We start from the raw sequence: 11,522 nt of genomic DNA, 5'->3' as shown, positions 1-11,522 counted from the left end.
TACGTTGACTACAGAAGTAATGAATTATATTGTGATTTAAAAATAAAATTTGTTCTGCAAATAATTTCCAACACTTCTACAGTATGCAAAAATTTTACATGTAAACCTGTACAGTTTCTGAGTGGGTGTTGTAAATGATTTCGACAATCAGCGCATGTTGTTGCAAATGCAGCCTAAACTCAAAAACTGTAACAGACACTGCACTGCATTACTTTCAAAAAGCTAACACAATTATGGAACAATTAAACTGACTTTAACAAACTTTCTCAAAAACCAAACATTTAAAATATGTACCTGTAAACAAAACACTTACCCTTGGGATTTATTTCTTGGATTTCTAAAGTCATCATCCTTGAAATGTATTTCACACACTTTCAAATATTTGAGACAATCTGGACCTCTAAGTTTGACACTTTCATCAAGGTCAGCTCTCTTTGTTTTGTGCACCCACTCTTTATAGCTGCAAACAAACACAGAAGAATATTTTGTAACTAAAACATTGAGATGTATGCCTTATGTTTCTGCACACTATTGGCACCCTTCAGGGCTCTCCCCACCATACCCAGGCCCCTTCTTCCCTTGAAAACTACTCTTCCACCTTACCCTTCCACCCAAGGTCTTTCTGTAATACAACTCCCAGGTACTTATTACCGTCGCCTCCCCATTCTACTGATCTCCTCATCTGTAAAAGAGCCTGCTCTTTACCCTCTTCTTAGTGAATCTCAATACTTTCGTCTCCTTGACATTATTCTTCATTTTATCATTGCTTGATGCCCAGGAAGCTTGCGATAAAACTTTCTATAATTACAACTCAAAATGTAAAGTTAATACTGTTTCACTACTTATAATTTAAGAAACAGGCTACTGCATATAGTTTGAATTCTTTTCAACCTGAAATCTCTTCAAAATTTTACAGCAAAACGCAAACAACAATGTACTTACATGTCAGACTTCGGGAAAGAAAAAAATGACTTGGCATCCTTCTGAACTCTGTAATTACTGCACCCATACATTGCGCATATACTGCCGCACGTACCATATGTCGGCGGATCCATCTCAATTGCGCGTTATAAATTATTTACCACAAAATAATCACCGTCAAAACACGTAAACAAATGGGCTAACAACGTTACACACAACACTGCCCGATAGGAGCGCTGATCGCAGTTGTTTCCAATATGGCTACCGAGTGTCCGGTATTCCTATTTACTGTATTTGCCGTAACCAAAACAAAGTGGTTATCACAGATATAGTGCAACAACTGCACAGCTTCGATGGAAGAATCAGACTTTTTTATGTCCAAGCCGTGGTACTGAAGTCTGCCACCATTAGCGCTCAAGTTGCAGATGATTTGGCAGCCATTTTGTGGAAGTGTTGCATGCACGTCGGTATCATATCTATGAAGCTAAGGTAGTGTTTATTTACCGCTTTCGGTGATTGAGGTTATATTCACAGCCCAGAAATGAAACTTATTGGACGATTGGTTCGTAAACTTTCCAATTGCATAATTAATGTGTTTCTCGGCCGTTTGTAATGAAGATAATTTTTTTTCCCATTTTGAACAAAATGAGTGTTGTTATTTAGAGGATTGGAGGTAAAAATTGCTTATGAATCATGAGTGTTTGACAGAAGTAAAGTTCGTAGATATGAAGAACGTCGCTAAATGGAATATTCGTTGAGGATTTACGTACATAAAAAGTTTATGTGCAATTTAACGGAATGTGTGGAAATAGTCACCATGCAAATGACCTAGACAAAGTTCGAATTTTTCGAATCTTAATTTTAAAGAAGAAACGATTTCAATTATTTACGGAATCGAATCGAAATCGTAATTTTCGATTAATCGCCCAGCCCTACTATTCATGTAAATTATTTTTGTATTGGGACATTTTTATGTTTTTTTTCCAGACTGTGTGTGACAAATAATGTGTACTTATGTAAACTTTGTTTCATGTATATTATTTATTGTATTGTTCTTATATAATATTTTGGCTATTTATTACTGGCATATGTAATTTTGGAATACATATATTTTTTTTTTTTACTCTTCATTAGTGTATATTGTATAAACTTTTTGCATCAACATTTTGTAAGGATTTTTTCCTACATATAATATGTTTTTACTTAATGCAAACGTAATTAATTACACTAAATAAAATCGTTTCACAAAATATGACAAAATATTACATGATTTGCATTTCCGCTGCAAGAATAACATATTCATGCAGCGTCTATGGCATACAAACATTAAATAAGAATGCATATAAAGAATTCTTCATGAAGATATTGCACAAGGCATGAATATTAATTCCAGCCTAAGTACTGGGCATTTAAATAAGTAAAATTGGTAATTATTCATCGTATTTTGAAAGGAATTATAGCCGATAGTACAAACTCCTGGGTAAGACTATGTTAATCTTGCTTGATCAGTGTATTTTTGTGTCTTCCTGACAATCGACATTTGTCGACTGCTACTGAAAGTTTTAATGTGTATTTTTGCGGTTTTTTTTGTTAACTGCCTAATTTTGGACTGGTTTTTTTTCGTGAGAAAAAGAATTTGGATTTTATTTTTAGCATCACGTCTGTATGAACCAGGTCTACGACAACCCCGATGAGTGTTATGTAGAGACTTGTGTTCTACTAGCAAAATTATGATCATTTTTCATTTACTATAAAGAACTACTAATTTCAGAACCCCGAGATACTTTAAGACAAGTTTCAGATCTTACAACTAAAGAACAGATATATGCAGTATAGCCATTTCTGAGCCTTGAGTATTTGTTTTGACGTCGACCCAAGTGTCGCCTCGGCTCGGGCAGACCGTTATACTACGCCGACATCGTCGTTCAGGTGATCGTGTGAGTCTAATGTGCCCTGTGGCATTTTAGTGCAGCGCGACGAACGCTGAGGCGCAGGAGTGCCAACCCACCCCGCCGGGGTTTCTTTTAGACTCTAATTATTTACCTTTTAATTGTAACCGTGTAATTGTTGAATCCCATTGCTCATTCAATTGTCATGATTTATTTTATTAAAAATTTGAAACCTTTATTCACTGTGCGCCTATGCCGCTAGGCCCAGCCCAAGCTGTCTTTGGCGCTTAAAACATTTGGCGCACGAACGCGGCCGGCAGCTGCGGGCTGCCAGGCTGCGTCGCGCCAGTCGTCAAGACGGCCGAAGGGGGTGGTCGTCCCGGACAGTACGGGGCCCTCACCGTTTGAGCATCACCACCACCATATAGCTGCAATAGCGTAAGTTTACTTTAATCCTTTTCATCGGCCCCGTGTTCTATCCCCGATCCTGGCATAACTCTACCAGGTTCGCCGCTTTACCTACAGTTTTGTAGTTTTATATAGTTTTCGGATAGGTACCTTTTAGCTTTTGTAGTCGACTGGCCACGTGCTTATCCTCGGGTTAGAAGTCCGTCCATCAACTGTGAGTAACGTCATTTCACCCGCACCGGGTTGCCTACGGGCTAAACGTGCAGCCATTCTAAACAAACTTTACTTCATTATCCAACATGGGACTCTGCAGTCAGCCTCGGTAGTCTCTGCGAGGGCGAGCTACGGGGCCATCTGCCCATGCATCCAATTAGTGACTCGGGTCACTCTCACGTAACATGAACGTCGTTGGCAACAGTGCCCTTTGGCTTTGTGAACCTATGACATAAACTTTTTCGTCTTTACTTATGTCTGGACCCAGTGTTTTTAAGTTCAGCGTTCGCCTAACCTCGCACTCCATCTGGGGATTTATCCGTCAAGCAATAAATGTGATTCGCCTCGCTTCGGCTCCGACACAGCCTGGGCTCGTCCGCACGGCAGCACCATGTATGCAGTGGTCGCGTAATAAATCGCGAAGCCAAACAAGACAAATCTTTCATTCCTAACTACTGATGTTTTCCATGCAAAGCAGAGTTACTTATGTTTTTATTAAAGATGAGTGTTTTGGTATATGATATATTTCATCGTAGTTTTTTATGACACGTGTATTATCGCCTTGCATTCACACTAGCAAATTGAAGGTAGTAAGCAGTATTACATCACATACTACATACTTTTCTTGGTCACCCATATAGTAAGGCCAGTACTCGTTTTTGTCGAGATACACGTGTCATTCACCTTGGCATGTTAAATGTGTATGTATAAATTGTTACATATACTTTTACTTGTCGCCCAGCTAGTGGGACATATAGGTATATAAAATTTTAATTATATATTACACTGCATCAGAATCTTCTTAATCTCAAATAAACATGATCAGTGTGAAAAAATGTGAATATTTAATCAGTAACGTTAGGTCGGCTAACTAAAAGTAACATGTATCGTGTAAACGTTATTTTAATTAATTTAACCTCTTGAAACTGTTTGCATTCAAAATAATTATTAAAAATAAAATTTATAATGCTGAACATTTTTTATTTCTTAGAAAAAATAAAAATCATTATTATCAGAAAATTTCAAGTGTGGCTTTGATGAAAGAAAATCCACATAGGTATACGTTTGTCTGTAAATCTTTAAGGGCGTGCCTCCCATTTCAGGTGATGATTTTATATTTATATTAATATTAATCACTGGTCAACTTTTAGACTTGTTCATTTGTTTAACTTTCATGAGATAAAATATATATACAGCGCATACTTTTTGCATAATTAGCTGCCAAAGTTACATTTTTAAAATTTTTGGGTTGTACAAATAAGGAAAATTTAATTTATTGCAGAACTGAAACTTTTTAGGTTTAACTGCAAAGCCGTTGACTAGTTCATGATATGGTTTGAATTTCTATCACAAAAACTCATTTCATGTTTCTTGGCTGTCAAAGTCGTAACAAATTTGATAATTTTGAAATGCCAGGTAAAATTCATTAATATTTTCTGAAAGAAATTCAAATCATTTCTTGAAATAGCCAGTGGCATTGCAGTTAAACCTAAAAAGTTTCAGTTGTGCAATAAATTAAATTCTCCTTATTTGTACAACCCAAAAAAGGTTAAAAATATAATTTTGGCAGCTAATTATGCAAAAAATATGCGCTGTATATATTTTTCATTCCGTGAAAGTTAAACAATTGAAAAAGTCTACAAGTTTATCTATAATTACTGTAAATATAAAATCTTGACCTGAAATGGGAGGCACCCCCTAAGGTATATTTGTTCTAAGAATATTGAAAGTGGTATTATTTCGTTAAACACAACATGATTCAATTTGCAAAACTGGCAGTAAAATATTAATTAAATTATTTTCTACAGCCCGATAATTATATTAAAATACCCTATAGTTTTTCGATATTTTATTTTTTCAAGCTAGACTTCAAAATCCCATAGATACTTGACCACTGGTAATTAGTTTATTGACGGCCATCACATGTACAACTTGTTCTAGTATTCCACTCGGCCACACTGTATGAAGCCACGATAGTGATGTATGTTTACTATTGGTTCCTACAACAGTAGGTCGCGTGCCGGACGAGCGAAGCTCCAGTGACATTCATGAAAATTGTGTACACTTGTATGCCGTCTATCTTAGTATCGCTTTGTAACGGAAATTGTTAATATTAGATGCCAAGACTGCAAGGAACCTGTGAAAAGCACACTACTCTGTGTGAACACAATGTGTTATATACTAATTACAAAAATTCATTAGTTACTAATTTTACACCCCTAACTAAGTTACATGCGAAGGTGTTTGGGTGTGTCGTCATAATTTCAACTTCCATTCGCATTCAAACAATCACTATTCATTAGTTACACAATCAAATAGTTATATAGTATATCTGCCCGGTGTTTGTATGTTCAGAATAATACACTGTTCTAGCATTTTTAATAATTTTTAATCATGTATTTAAGGATTTTCGCGGAAGTGTCCTGCTGTCTGAAATAATTGGTATGTTTTGAAATATTATTTCGGGTTTTAGATTTAGGGACTTGGCACATAAATCTGAGATTTCAATGTTCTAATCCAAGACAAATTAGGGTCATATGGGGTAATTCCGACCATTTTACTAAAATTCAAATTAAAAAATTTTCTATACTAACAAAATAAATCTTTTGTGACATTATACATAATGAGGTGGTTCTTTGGTCCATAAATGATGTTTTTATGTGAATGTATGATAATAGGTGTAATGTTAGTGGTGGAAAATTGGTGGTCGGAATTACCCCCGTTTAAAATACATAATCTGAAAATTTGGGGTAATTCTGACCAACAACTGGGGTATTTCCGACTACTTGGTTTAGTCTCCATGTAGTAGTGTCAGGGGTAGAAACGACCATTACTGTTTGTGCTTAAAACATAACAGCTTTCAATTGATGAAATTGATGTGGCCGGTTTTACCCCAGAATGAGAAAATTTTGAGATGAGTGAAATAATCACGTGTCAATTAATTTTAATATTCTTTGTCTACTTTTATTAATGTAATAAGCCTACCTTAACAGCAATGTACTTTTAAACAGATGAATACATTCACACTTGTTATTTCTCTACTTTTGAGACAATTTAAAACAAAACTCTGCCATATTCCATATTTACAGGCTCTATTCAAATGGAATTGCAATTTCACAAATTAAATTCAAAATACTAGACTATAGCTTATGAATGAAGAATAAATTAATCTAAATAAAACTGAACACCTTCCTTTGTGACAAGTAATGCTTGGACCTATGATTTTTCAAAAACAGAAACTGTTCCAGAAAATACGTAAATAATTTTTCTTTCCTTTTCAATAAGTTTCGGTTCTAGTAAAATGCCAGCAATTTGGTCTCTGCTTACATCATTCTCAACAACTGAAAATTCTGATGATAATCCTTAACGTCTTAAAGACACAACCACAATTTCATCCCAAATTCATCATCACTTGAGATTACTTGTTGAACATACATGTGTATAACGAGTTGATTTCCAGGCACCTCCTAAAAGTGTGACGAGCACGTACTTCCCTCGTCACATTTTCATTTGTAGGTGCTAAATAGTCAACTTATGGTAAGTCAACATCCAGATCACTTAAGGAATCTGCTGATAGGCCTACATCTAAAGCAGAGGGTTCATCTTATGAAGAGGAATTTGAAGCTGTGTGTTGAAGCCTCGATTTGGACGACTTTCGGTTCTTCGCTGTGTGTGTCATTTGCACTGACTTATCCTCTTCTTTTTCATTACTGTGTGCATCTGCTGCTATCTTCAGTTTCTTAGTTCTTTCTTTCTTAGGCCTAGATGTTTTCTTGACCTTAGCGGCTTCAGCTTCTTCCATTCTCTCCATCACAGCTTTTGTTGTCAGAACTTCTCGATACTTCATCAATTTTAGTCTGGGTGTGACCTTCCTTTCAAGTTGAGCTTTTTGTCCTTCTTCGTCTAGTTCATTAATAGGCTTATGAGGTCTTCTCAGTGTTTCAGAAAATACCTCGATGACTGAATGCAGTGTGGGACTGGTACATGTTTGTTTGTTTTTGGAATGTACAGAAGTAGGCCTGTATGTAGACAAGTTGTTTGCATTAATATTTGGTGGATTTGTTGATGTTGAAGGCATTAGCATAAGTTCTTGTAAGCCTACAGGTATTGTCGAGGAATGTGAAGCCTGTATTGAATTAGATGAGGTTGGACCTATGTGACCTGGTGGTTGCACAAATGTAGGAGTTGGATGGATGACATTTTGTTCAATTGATATGTCTCTTTGGCATGGATATTTTATAGAACTATGAGATGGAACAGAACATGCTTCTGACAGCTGTCGCTCCTTGTATTTTCTTAGGTCAAGTGGATCAAATTCATGCGGTCAACAGGATGAACTCCAGTACTTCGGAACCCTGATATGATGTTACCTGATGACATTGTAGTTTGCCAAACTTCTCCCATCAGCTGTAAAAACATACACTTTGTCAAGCGACCTATTTTCTGGCCCATGTTGCTTTTCAAATGCTCCACAAGTCTAATGTCCCAACAGGTTTTCACAGGGCAAACACACCTTTGTCTAATGGTTGTAATTTATCAGTCAAGTGACTTGGCAGATGAATAAGAGTCACATTATTTTTTAAAGCCTCAGAACATATCCGCAAACTCATGTGGATGGCATGTCCATCAAAAATTAGAACAGCTGCTTGTTCAGGCAAACTTTTCAGTTCACTAAGTTTTACAACATGTAGTATGAAGCACGCACAGAACCAATTAAAAAATTGTGGCTCTTCCATCCATCCATTTCTGGAAGTTGAGTACAGTGTGCCTGGATAGGCATTTTCAGATGTCCACCTTGCTTGTACAGCAGCTCCCTTGAAAACAATCATAGGTGGCAGTACAGCCCCATCAGCTGACACACAGGCCAATACTGTTGTTGACTCCTTGCCTGATCCACCAGAAACTCTAAACAGAGTTGTGCCTTTCTGACCAATTCCATGAACACGAGATGGATCGCTGCTGAAACCACTTTCGTCTGCATCAAAAACAAAACAAGCTTTGTCCGTTCCTGTTAATTCCTTCTCCCTATAGACAGCCTCCAATTTGTCATTAAAGTCGTACACATCATCAGGGTTTGTAGCATTCTTCCGCAGTTTTTGTAAATGTTCTGGTTTTTTCAAGCTTAAGCAAGGGTGCCTTTTCATGAACCCGAGGTACCAGACCTCACCAGGGGTACCATCAGCAAATTGAGTTCTGTCGCCAGATCTAGGCCTATTTGTTTTCACATATTCACAAACTTAGTTCAGTAATTCGCGGCGGTCGCAAGGATATCCAAAATGAGCCCTCGCAATAATGCAATCTTCAATATCTTGTTCTTCACACTCAGAGTCCTAGGTCGCCCACTTCCAAAGGTGTCAACACTAACTTTGCCGCAGACTTGCTCCTGAATAACAGTTTTTGGGACTCCGTACTTGACTGCAGCTCCTCTCTGTGATAGCTTGCCATCCTTAACATCCTGGACTGCTTGGGTTACATCCTCGACAGAGTATGTGCGACAAGGCTTTTAACACTTGTATGTTCAAGGCATTTTCCGATAACACAGAGATATAAGTATTTAGTAATTTGGTAAGGATGTGGTCGGAATTACCCCACAAATTGTTGAATGATGGGGTATTTACGACCTCATCAATTCACTTTGATACATTAAGATTCTACTGGACCTAGCTGCGTAACAGGCAATCTGAATTTTTCTGTCTCTGTCTTACACTCCCTACCTTTGAATGCAGTACATTTCCCCTTCTCCGGCTGAACTTCCCACCACATTCTTCAGCGCGTGCCCTCCCCTACCAAGTTTTCTTGTTGCCCGCCCCTTCTTGGTTGATAATGTCCAAGGTTAGGAGAGGGGAGGTTGCCTCAGTCGGGCGCGCATCTTTCTGCGCAGGCAGCGAAGTGAAGTCACGTGCATTTTACCGCCTCGACCTTGCTCCCGTCCCGTCCCACCAGCCAAGACGCACGCGCTTTCATAAATATATTTTTGTGTTCCGACAAAATTGGACATGCTGTCAGAGGCGATCTCATGACACGAGTATTTATAGTTTCATATTAATGTGCACGACGAATTCAGCCACCTTCTATATTACAAATTCCCTAAAGAAATTGTTTTCAGAAGCCAAAGAGTGCAACGCTGCAAACGACAAGAAAAATTCAATTATGATACTTCATATGTTTGTTCAGATCTTTTTATGGTCGAGGACTGTGAAAGAGATCTGCAGGCGGAACTAATATTTACATGAAGTCGTACATTGCAGCAACAAATCAGTACACTCTATATTAGTGACAATTCAATATATATGCTTGAATAGTTGTGTAGCATCAATAATTACAACATGTTCTTTACTTTAAGGCACTCATGCTTTTGCTAAGTACATTAGTTACCAATATTTACATGAAGTCATACACTTTATATATACAGTTTATTTACAAAAAAATTATTTTGCGTGAGCGAGCATGTTAGCTTGTAAGCATATACAGTAATTATTTTTCAGTAGTTTTACGGTTTGGTTTAGGGAAAAAATTGTAAAATAAAACACTTTAGCACCTGAAATTATATGCTTTTCCAATATTTAATTGTTTAATATGCACTTAATAGAACTTGCAATGAGAATAACCTCAGGCACATAAAGCAAACATAAAAGCTAAGGCTAGCACACACACACACACACACACACACACACACACACACACACACACACACACACACACACACACACACACACACACACACACACACACACACACACACACACACACACACACACACACACACACACACACACACACACACACACACACACACACACACACACACACACACACACACACACACACACACACACACACACACACACACACACACACACACACACACACACACACACACACACACACACACACACACACACACACACACACACACACACACACACACACACACACACACACACACACACACACACACACACACACACACACACACACACACACACACACACACACACACACACACACACACACACACACACACACACACACACACACACACACACACACACACACACACACACACACACACACACACACACACACACACACACACACACACACACACACACACACACACACACACACACACACACACACACACACACACACACACACACACACACACACACACACACACACACACACACACACACACACACACACACACACACACACACACACACACACACACACACACACACACACACACACACACACACACACACACACACACACACACACACACACACACACACACACACACACACACACACACACACACACACACACACACACACACTTACACACACTTACACACACACACACACACACACACACACACCCACACACCTATACGTGTTTAGGCTCCTTTCCGAGGACCCCATATGTTACTCCTAATTAGAGGACTTGAATACACAAACCCTAACATAGATCCCGAGGACTATTACTTTAGCAAGCATATCAGAGGACCTGTCAAACCGAGGACCTTCACACAAGGTGGGTCTGGTGTTCTCTCCGAGGACTGTAATGCTTTACACTTAACTGCAGGACTAGAAATATCAGTGTAAAGGTTTCAACTAATACAGGGTTCCTGGTAGTCGTGTAATCGGACCAGTGGTCCCTGGTTACATGATTCGGCGTCGATTCTCCAGGTTCTCCCGTTCTCATCACCCTAGAAACCTGCTGCTGCACCATTTACATTTGACTAAGCCTCATTGTGACTAAATAACTAGATGTTATAAGTGACGGTAAAACCTATTTTTAATAAAACCACTAAACCGAATTAGTTTGAAAATACAAAAACACAATTTTATTAGAACTAAGTTCAAACATAAATTTCACTCCAAAAATTTCAGGTATTTTCATGTTAATGACGAAAAGGTTTTATGGTGATAAATGAATCTATTGACTGACATTTTTAACTATAATGTACAACTCAACCATTGTAACAGAACCCGTATAACACAGTTTTTCAGTTCCGGTTTTTTTGTTCAATTCCGATATAAAATTATAATACTTGGATAATAACTTATTTAAAGATATTAATTC

The 11,522-nt window shown here is 37.9% G+C and overlaps 1 long non-coding RNA gene across 1 annotated transcript in view; it reads left to right on the top strand.

Moving 5' to 3' along the window:
* Positions 1-1,394: 1,394 nt before the first annotated feature.
* LOC134527789 (uncharacterized) overlaps positions 1,395-11,522 on the top strand; it is a 110,410-nt gene continuing 100,282 nt past the window's right edge. The window contains exons 1-2 of the long non-coding RNA XR_010074268.1: positions 1,395-1,483; positions 3,073-3,248. This is a non-coding gene — a long non-coding RNA (uncharacterized LOC134527789). The remainder of the gene's footprint in view (positions 1,484-3,072; positions 3,249-11,522) is intronic.

Source organism: Bacillus rossius, chromosome 1 (assembly GCF_032445375.1).
Source record: "Bacillus rossius redtenbacheri isolate Brsri chromosome 1, Brsri_v3, whole genome shotgun sequence".
Taxonomy (NCBI): domain Eukaryota; kingdom Metazoa; phylum Arthropoda; class Insecta; order Phasmatodea; family Bacillidae; genus Bacillus; species Bacillus rossius.
Note: the sequence above shows the minus strand (reverse complement) of the source record. Positions and strands in the feature narration are given on the sequence as shown.